At 33.3% G+C, this 8,361-nt stretch overlaps 1 long non-coding RNA gene across 1 annotated transcript; it reads left to right on the plus strand.

Annotated features, from left to right (window-relative positions):
• The first annotated feature begins 2,077 nt into the window (after nucleotides 1–2,077).
• Nucleotides 2,078–7,565, plus strand: LOC114257556 (uncharacterized). Its single transcript, XR_014335492.1, has 7 exons — nucleotides 2,078–2,209; nucleotides 3,567–3,635; nucleotides 3,951–4,031; nucleotides 4,110–4,152; nucleotides 5,849–5,893; nucleotides 6,440–6,531; nucleotides 7,234–7,565. It is a non-coding gene; the product is annotated as an uncharacterized LOC114257556 (long non-coding RNA).
• The last annotated feature ends 796 nt before the right edge of the window (nucleotides 7,566–8,361 follow it).

Raw genomic sequence — 8,361 nt, forward strand, 5'->3', positions numbered from 1 at the left:
ATAACAGTTTTAAAGGTTTCTAGATAATGTTGTAGCTGATATTTTATATTGTTTCAATTATACTACATGCACATAAAAAATCATTAAAAAGTGAATAAAAAATACTATATTGTCAGAATTATTATGAATGAGGCAATTAGAAGTCACATATTGTTTTCTTGTGAATTTTGTTGATTGTGTTCGCATGCACTTGATAGTGGGAGGCTCACATTACAAGTTATTAGCTCAGGTAGATTGCATCCCTGAAAATAGCATCATTGTTCTTTGGCTGTGAGGGCTGTCATCCACATGTCTAGTTCAATGTGCTCATCAACCCGCCTAACTCTGAGATGTGAATCATCTCTACTTAAAACATCATAACACGGTCCATACATTAATGGAAAAAAAAACTGGCCACTTGAGGTATTCTGTGCTGTCACATTCTATTTCAAAGTGTGTTGTATACACATTGACAACCAACAGAGCAATGCTATTTAAGCAAATCACAACTTTTTGATTAACTATATAGTAAATGAACATGAATCATATACTTTTATGAAAGCCAACTCAGTTCACAATAAAATCTGTTATCTTGTGTAATGAGAGTGAGAGTGAGATTGAGAGAGAAAAGATGGGGAGAATGAAAATGAGGATTTCAATGGGAGGGAAGCAGATTTAGAAAAGAAAAAAACAATTCTCCAAAAAAGAAACAATTTTTTTCTTCCATTAAGGCTGTGTTTATATTTTGGATTTGTAGAGGTTTATAGAGAGAGAAGAAAAAGAAAAGGGAATAGAGTTTCCAACTCTTTTTTACAAATCCCTCCACAAATTCAAGATCCCAAATATTACTGAAAAATATATAATGGTTGAGTAGCATGTTTTAAAACATGCTAGTATATTACTTTTGTCGCACTTTTTGCTGGAAAATGCCACTAAATCATATTTTTCTTGTACTATATATTTATTATACTTGATTGGATCTACTTGACAGTTCCCTCGATTCCAAGGAAAGATTTGGTGAACAGCCTAAAAATTGGATTGGTCTGAAAAGTGAACTATACAACTACACAATTTAGTTCTCATGGTAGCTAGATTCTAAGTTGTGGACTCAATAAAGAAGATGTGAGTTCAATTCTATCATCTGATTATAATAGAAGGAAGAATGAAAAAGTAGTGCATTATGTGCTTAAGATGTATCATCTGAGGTGCTACTGAAAACATAAACCCTGACATATTATTCACCAGGTGGCTCTCCTCTTTCAAACCTGGGATTGCTAATAACTAAAGGATTCTTCTAAATAGATCAAACAACATTTAACTCAACGTTTCTTTTCACCCTTTTTATGGACTCTGGTTTTTTTCCCCATTTGTGGTTGTCGCAGCGGGCGAACAATCTTTGCTAAGGAGCTACTTTGCCACTTCCTATGCCTCTGAACGTTGGTAATTGTATGTATTTTTATTATTTATTATATATGCCTTCTAAACCACTAGTAAGATGAATATGTTCACAGGATTGTTGTGAAAGTGCTTACTTGAGACCAGGTAATGAGGCTTGTCTCAATATCTGTGCAACTTACCCACTCATACCAAGTCTTTGAAATCCACATTAAGGTCCGGTTTAGTGTTAATTTTTTTTGGCTTCTTATAATTATATATATATATATATATATATATGTATATTTTGGAAATTTAGAGTAGAATATTTAGTGTAACTTGCTTACAAGGCACACATGACTAGTAGGAAAAAACGAGACTCGAAACTAATTCCCGATTTTGAAACTAGAACCTAATTTCCGTTTGTTCTTTCACTACAGAAAATTTGAGATTTAACGGCGTTTATTTAATGGTGTTTGTTAAAATGTCACTTTTTCTAACATTTAACGACGTTTTCTAAACGTCACATTTTTTTGTTAATTAAAACGGTCTCGTTTTATAAATAGAAGTCGTTTGTAAAACGCCTCCAAACCCTTATTTTGAAACCCTCTCCCTGTCTCTCTTCAAACCCCTCTTTTGAATCCTATTTTGAATCTGAGAAATTGATCTATTCTCAAATATCTCTCTCTCTCTCTCTCTCTCTCTCTCTCACACAACCCTAATGTCAGTCTCAAAGGATCAAATCAACCTTCTTCAGCTTGGTGATTTATCTCAGAGCGATTGCGATTGCAATTTCGAAGTTCTCTCTCTCTCTCCTGATTTCGGAGCTCCACCGCCGCCGCCATCATCTACTAAGGTGAGCACCACTGTCTGCAATCTCAGAAAAACCAATCGAATCCTTCAAAACCTTCATCAACTCGGTGGTTTATCTCAGCGGTGGTGTTCGTTTCGGTGGATTTGGAATTCTTCATCTTCTTCGATTAGTAAGATTAGAAGTTAGTTAAGCTCAAATTTTAGGAACATTTGACACTTGTTTCTTCTACGCTCTATTTGTGAATAGTTGTTTGTGAATCTCTCTTTGCTCATCTTCTTCCGACTGGTTTTGTGTAGTTGTTTCGTGGATGCGAATTTTGTTGTTATTTTGCTTAAATTGTGTGGATTTTGTACGAAGTGTTGTTTTGCTGATGCGATTTTAGACTAGTTAGAATTACGATTTTTTTGTTATTTTGTTATTTTGCCAAGGAAAAAAAAAGAAGAGAGAGAACGGAAATATCATAATCGTCATTATTGTAGACTTGTAGTGATATTCATTAATAATGAAACTTGTAAATCTAAATATAGTTTATTTTATTTTTTGGGAGTGAATTCCAGTGTTTGGTGATTATAATATTTTTATTTTTATAGTTGAATTTCTATGAACTGAAATTCGTGTTAATTGCGTATAGGTACTGCTTGTTTTAATTTCATTCATATTTCAAATTGAACTTAACTAAAGTGCACTGCTGTATAAATCTGTTGAATCATGGATTTCAAATTAAATCTTTTGATTTGATTTAAATATCTTGAATATTCTGAGATTTTGTTTTTTTTTTTTTTTTTTTTTTTTTTTGAACTTTCTCAAGTCAGCAGATGTTGATTTTGTCTGGTAATAGTGGCTAGAAGGTATGAAACTGTTATATACGGGATGATATAGTATATCATAGCAAGAGGGGGGGTGTTATTCAACAGAATTGCTGGTTTGTTAGATTTCTTTTGTTTGTCTCTTTGTGTAGATCATACTGCCATTGTGCCATGTTAGGCTTCTTTCTTAGTCTATTGACATATTTGTGGAAGAAAAAGGGTCAACCACAAAAAAATAAAAATGCACTTAGTTTATGAATTATGATTGTTTGTCTTAGGTTTCTTCACCAATTCTCATTGTCAAGAGAGCAGGGTCTTATGCTTGGACACAAAAGCTGGAGAGTTCGAGAAGAGTTTGCACGTACAGTCACATTAGCTATTGGTCTTTTTGCATCTACTAAGCTCCCTCTTCAGCGTGCTATTCTTCCTCCTGTATGGTCATTTGTTATGTTTTGAGTGTAGAATAGATACCTTTGGTATATAGTTATTTCACTTATTCTACATTAAAATGAGAGAGAAACTTACTAGGTATTTTTTTTTGGATTATCAGATTTTGCAAATGTTGAATGATCCAAATCTTGTTCCCCTCTCAGGAGATGTATACTTAGGCTGGGCCTCAATTTCGTGATGAACTTCAGCGTCAACATCTTCCCACATCACTGGTGAGATAAAACCTACTAACCTTAATCCCAAAAGGAGCAATCCAAGAGCCAAGAATTCCACTCGGGAGGTGTCTCTGTTTGGAGGTTTATGTGCTTCAATCTAAAACTTCACAAATATTTTGGTGGTTGTTGACAAATTTATGAATTCATATGAAAAGGTCTTTCTCCATATCTTATATTTTGTTATTGCCCATTCCTACTTGGTAAGATGCATTGCATTACTGTATGCATCGATTAGTTAAATATATAAGACTATTTTTACTAGCTATTACTTTAAATCGCCTAGAGCTACTTAAGCCTCTTATTGAATGATAGGTTGTGGATTCGCTTAGTAGTCATCCCACTATTCGGCCAATGCCACATCAACAACAATCTCATACATTTTCATCTCAAGAGGTGAGCAATCATTTAATCAAAGCCTTTTTGACAATACAAGACCTTATTAATTAAAATACTTGTTCTTATTAAATGTAGGTTCACCTTTCAAAGAAAGAGAAGAACAAGAAGAACTAACAAGGTAAAAGTACCTACATCGCAAGTTTTTAATTTTTGAACTTTCAAAATCTATTAAGACAATTTTTTTGGTTCTGTTGCTGCCTATGCTTTCTAACTAGAGGGGATTACTTGCTCATGTGAAAATTGACTCTTGGAGATGAAATAATATTGTTATATGTAGAATTGTGAATCTGGAATAAAAACTGATTAATTCGAACTGCTGCTAGAAATGATACTTTTGGAATGTTTGTTTCTCTTCTGATAGTGAATCACAGGTAGTATGAACTTGCTGATATTGGCTTGTTTTAAAATGGTAAAAGATTTGCACAGTGATTATTCTTCCTATTTTGTGACTCTTTTTATTCTCCTTCACTCTGATTTTTCCTCTCTTTTTTTATTATTTATTTTTTAAAATTTATTGTACTGATTGCTGCTATGAACCTAGTAAACCTTTTATTACTAGATTCCTTTTGAATTGTTGTGTTGTCATTTTCTTTCTTCGTGTGAGCATGTGGCAGAAGATTTTGCTATCTGCATTTGGGTTATTATATATAGTCAATTGGATTTGGTGGTTGCTTGGATGATTTTCATCATCTAGTTCCTAATTATTTTTTTACTGTGTAACGGTCCTCTTGGAAATGATGACCATTCTTTGGCAAGAGATTATCATGACCATGTTAAAGTGGCAAGAGTATATTATAGTGTGATCTATTCATTGGCAAGAGATTGTCATGACCATATTATGCCAGTGATTACAGGGTTTTTGGAATTAAAATTGAACTTTTGCATGAATAGAGTCAGTTTTCCATTAAATTTTCAACGAACTATCTTCCAGTGTGATCTAGCATCTTGTGTCTGTATGATTGACTTGGTAAACTTGCTACTTATTCTAGGGTGGGGCAGAATCGTGATATTCAAATCTTGAAAGATTGTTGACGCTAGCATCTTGTGTCTCTTGGGATTTTTATTTTCTCTCTCTTCTTTACATTTTCCCTCAAGATTTAAATGTAGGGTCTTCTTCAATTACTTGTTGCAGAGAGAGGCTTTGGCCATGACCTGCATTGGTTTGCTGATATTGACTCCAATGTTGTTTTTATGCACTTTACTTGATTTGGCTTCCATGTTCCGATGCAGGCATCCAGACCAGTGAAGACTATAGGTTCTATGCTATATCAACTGAGTTCACTGAATTCAGTAACAAGGATAACACATTAAATTGAATCAAAACTCAGGGGGTTTGTCTTGATATTTTTCCTATTATTTTTTGGCCAATGTTAAAACTGGATATGTTTTTCCTATTATTTTTGTTAATTTTTCATCTTGTCTACTAATGAAACAAAAGCTAAAAAATCCCAAAAAAAAAAGTCAAAAAAGTCAAGACTCTCCATGTAATTTTTACACACCCCAAAGCATTTTCACATATGTATTTATACTTTTCACAAACTTTAATACATTTTTTACACGTTCACCGAGACTGTTGACAGCCCAAAGGTCTCTTTAGCATTTTTCCTTATTTAAATTATGCAATTGTATTCCATGTCCAAGAGATGCAGCAAGACTGATAGGAATTTTGGAAACAACCAGTAGAATGCTGCATTTTTTTACAAAACGAAGTTGCATTCTCTCTCTCTCTCTCTCTCTCTCTCTCTCTCTCTATGTGGCGAGTGTGAAGTCTTCTTTGGAGTCCGTCCTAATTTTGTCATTTGTATGTTTTGCAGGAAAATCCCACACTATATACGGTTGAAATGTCAAGGGTGGAATCAGTGAGTTTTCAATTGAATGATTTATATACTAATACTTTTATTGTGTTATGAATAATATATGCAGAAACTACAGTTAGATTTATATCTCTTGATTGTTGTTTTACGTGGTAAAACAGTTATTTGGAAGGTTGCCTTCGGTCTTTTTTGTTTTATTTTTAAATATATAAATCTAGATGTATTACTATGCTGACATTACAAGAAAAACGGGATGTAGTGACGTTTTTTTATGGCGTTTTTCAAAACGTTGTGAAATCTGTTTGGATTTTTCAAATTTCAAAAAAATTAAAATAAACCATCTCGTTTTATGCGCCGGTTATTAAAAAACAGTGGGTTAGCTGTTAAAATAAGATTTTTCAAAAACAGTGGGTCAGCCGTTAAAAGTGAAAAATTTTCTACTCTGATTGAACAGAGGTGTGACTTTAGGATAACTTTCCATTTTAAGTAATTTGTGCATTAATTGAAGTAGAATATTTTATGCATTTTTTTGTACTAACATTATATTACTTCTAGGCAGTTCATATTAATATTTGGGCATGTGTTGTACAGACATATAGAGTTTCTTCAGGTTGGAATGAGCTGAAATGCATGTGTGCCTTGAGTTAATGCTTTTGGATAGTTTGCTTTAGTTGGCAATAGTGGTAGGTTTCATCTGGTATTAATACAGACATATAGAATTTCTTCTCTATTCTCCATGTATAAGCTTTTATTACACATAATGATGTATTGCTCATGTGGGCAGATGTGTTTTAGAACATTCTGATTATGTTCCAAGCCATATAGGTGGTTTTCATTGAGCTGGTCGTCGTTTTCGTGCTGAGAAACCTGTGTTATATTAGGAACTAAATGCTTTGTGTCCGAAGTGGAAAACTTTCCATTTTAAGTAATTTGTGCGTTAATTGAAGTAGAATATTTTATGCATTTTTTTGTACTAACGTTATATTGTAACTTCTAGGTGTTCATATTAATATTTGGAAGAGTATTGTAATGTTTTTTAGATTTGTATTTGCATTCATGTTAACATAGTAAATGCGTGTTTTAGCTGCCTTTGTTACTAATGGTGTGACATGTGTGTAGCTACTTTTCTCTTTGTGCTTTGGCATTAATGTTCTTAGTAATCTTTTGTAGCTTTTTTTTCTTTTTTCAGAGAAACATTACGTTGAGTATGACATGAGATTGTGTACTTTCTAATAGTTTGAAATACCCAAGGTTAATTTGACCTAATGTGACTATTTAAAATAACATTTAGTAACTTGAACATCTCATATTTATTTTTGTTATCTATTCACTGCACATCTTTTATTGGGTTTGTTTTTATTATTATTATGTTTTATGATTGGCAGAGACCGAGAGGATTGAAGGCCATGGGAAGCAGCATGGAGAGCGATTCAAAATGACGGTGAAGGATGGATGGAGCTTTCCTTTGGACTTTTATTTCTCTTTTTTTTTTCTTTTTTTTCTTTTTTTTTTATGCTCTGATCTAACTGGAGCGTTGGGTGTTTTGGTTCACTTTCTTCTTATTTTTTGTGTTAAATGGGGGAGTGGCGAGAGAGAAAAGAGGGTAATGTTATTTTGTGACTTTGTATACAAAGTAGTAATTTTTTGATTGAGAATTGTAAATTCAATTTTTGGATATGTTATTTTGTGGGTAATGGTGATTTGATATTAACGTGAATTAATGCTGCATTTGCTATTTGAATGGGAGTTATTATCCTCATATTAGTGCTATTCAGTTTTATTATAGGTATTTTTTTAGTTCAATCACATAAAATTAGCCTAATTTCAAAAAAAAAAAAAAGAGATAAGGCGACGTTTCTAAAAACACCACTATCATACTAATGGTTGGAATCTTTTAAAATTAAAAAAACCTATGGCGGCGTTTTAAAAGCGTTGCTAAAACCATAGTGACGTTACAGTACTATTAGGATAGTGATGTCATAGTGACGCCGCTTTTAAAAACGCCGCCTATACTAATATAGCGACGTTTTTCCAAATGTCATAAAGTTATAGCAACGACCGCGTTGTCGGCATTTGGTATTAAATGTCACAAAAAAGAATTAGCAACGTTTTTTACACCTATAGTGTAAAAACACCGCTAAATGTGTATTTTTCAGCAGTGTTTACAAACTCTTTTTTGATCCGGTTGACACACTAAAATGCTCAAACGGCATCGGATGTCAACGCAACTTGACACGCACGATTAACTAGGCACAAGTGACTTGTAGGAGAAGACGGGACTCAAAACCAACTCTCGGTTTTGAGTCTAGAGCCTAATTTTTGTTTATGAAAACTTATTCCTTACAAACTCTTTTCCAAACCGATTGACACACTAAAATGCTCAAACGGACTCGAATGTCAACGAAACTTGACACACACAACATACTAGGCACACGTGACTTGTAGGAGAAGACGAGACTCGAAACCGATTCCGGATTTTGAATCTAGAGCCTAATTTTCATTTATGAAAACTT

This window comes from Camellia sinensis, chromosome 1 (genome assembly GCF_055761805.1).
Source record: "Camellia sinensis isolate YWXY chromosome 1, ASM5576180v1, whole genome shotgun sequence".
Lineage (NCBI taxonomy): Eukaryota > Viridiplantae > Streptophyta > Magnoliopsida > Ericales > Theaceae > Camellia > Camellia sinensis.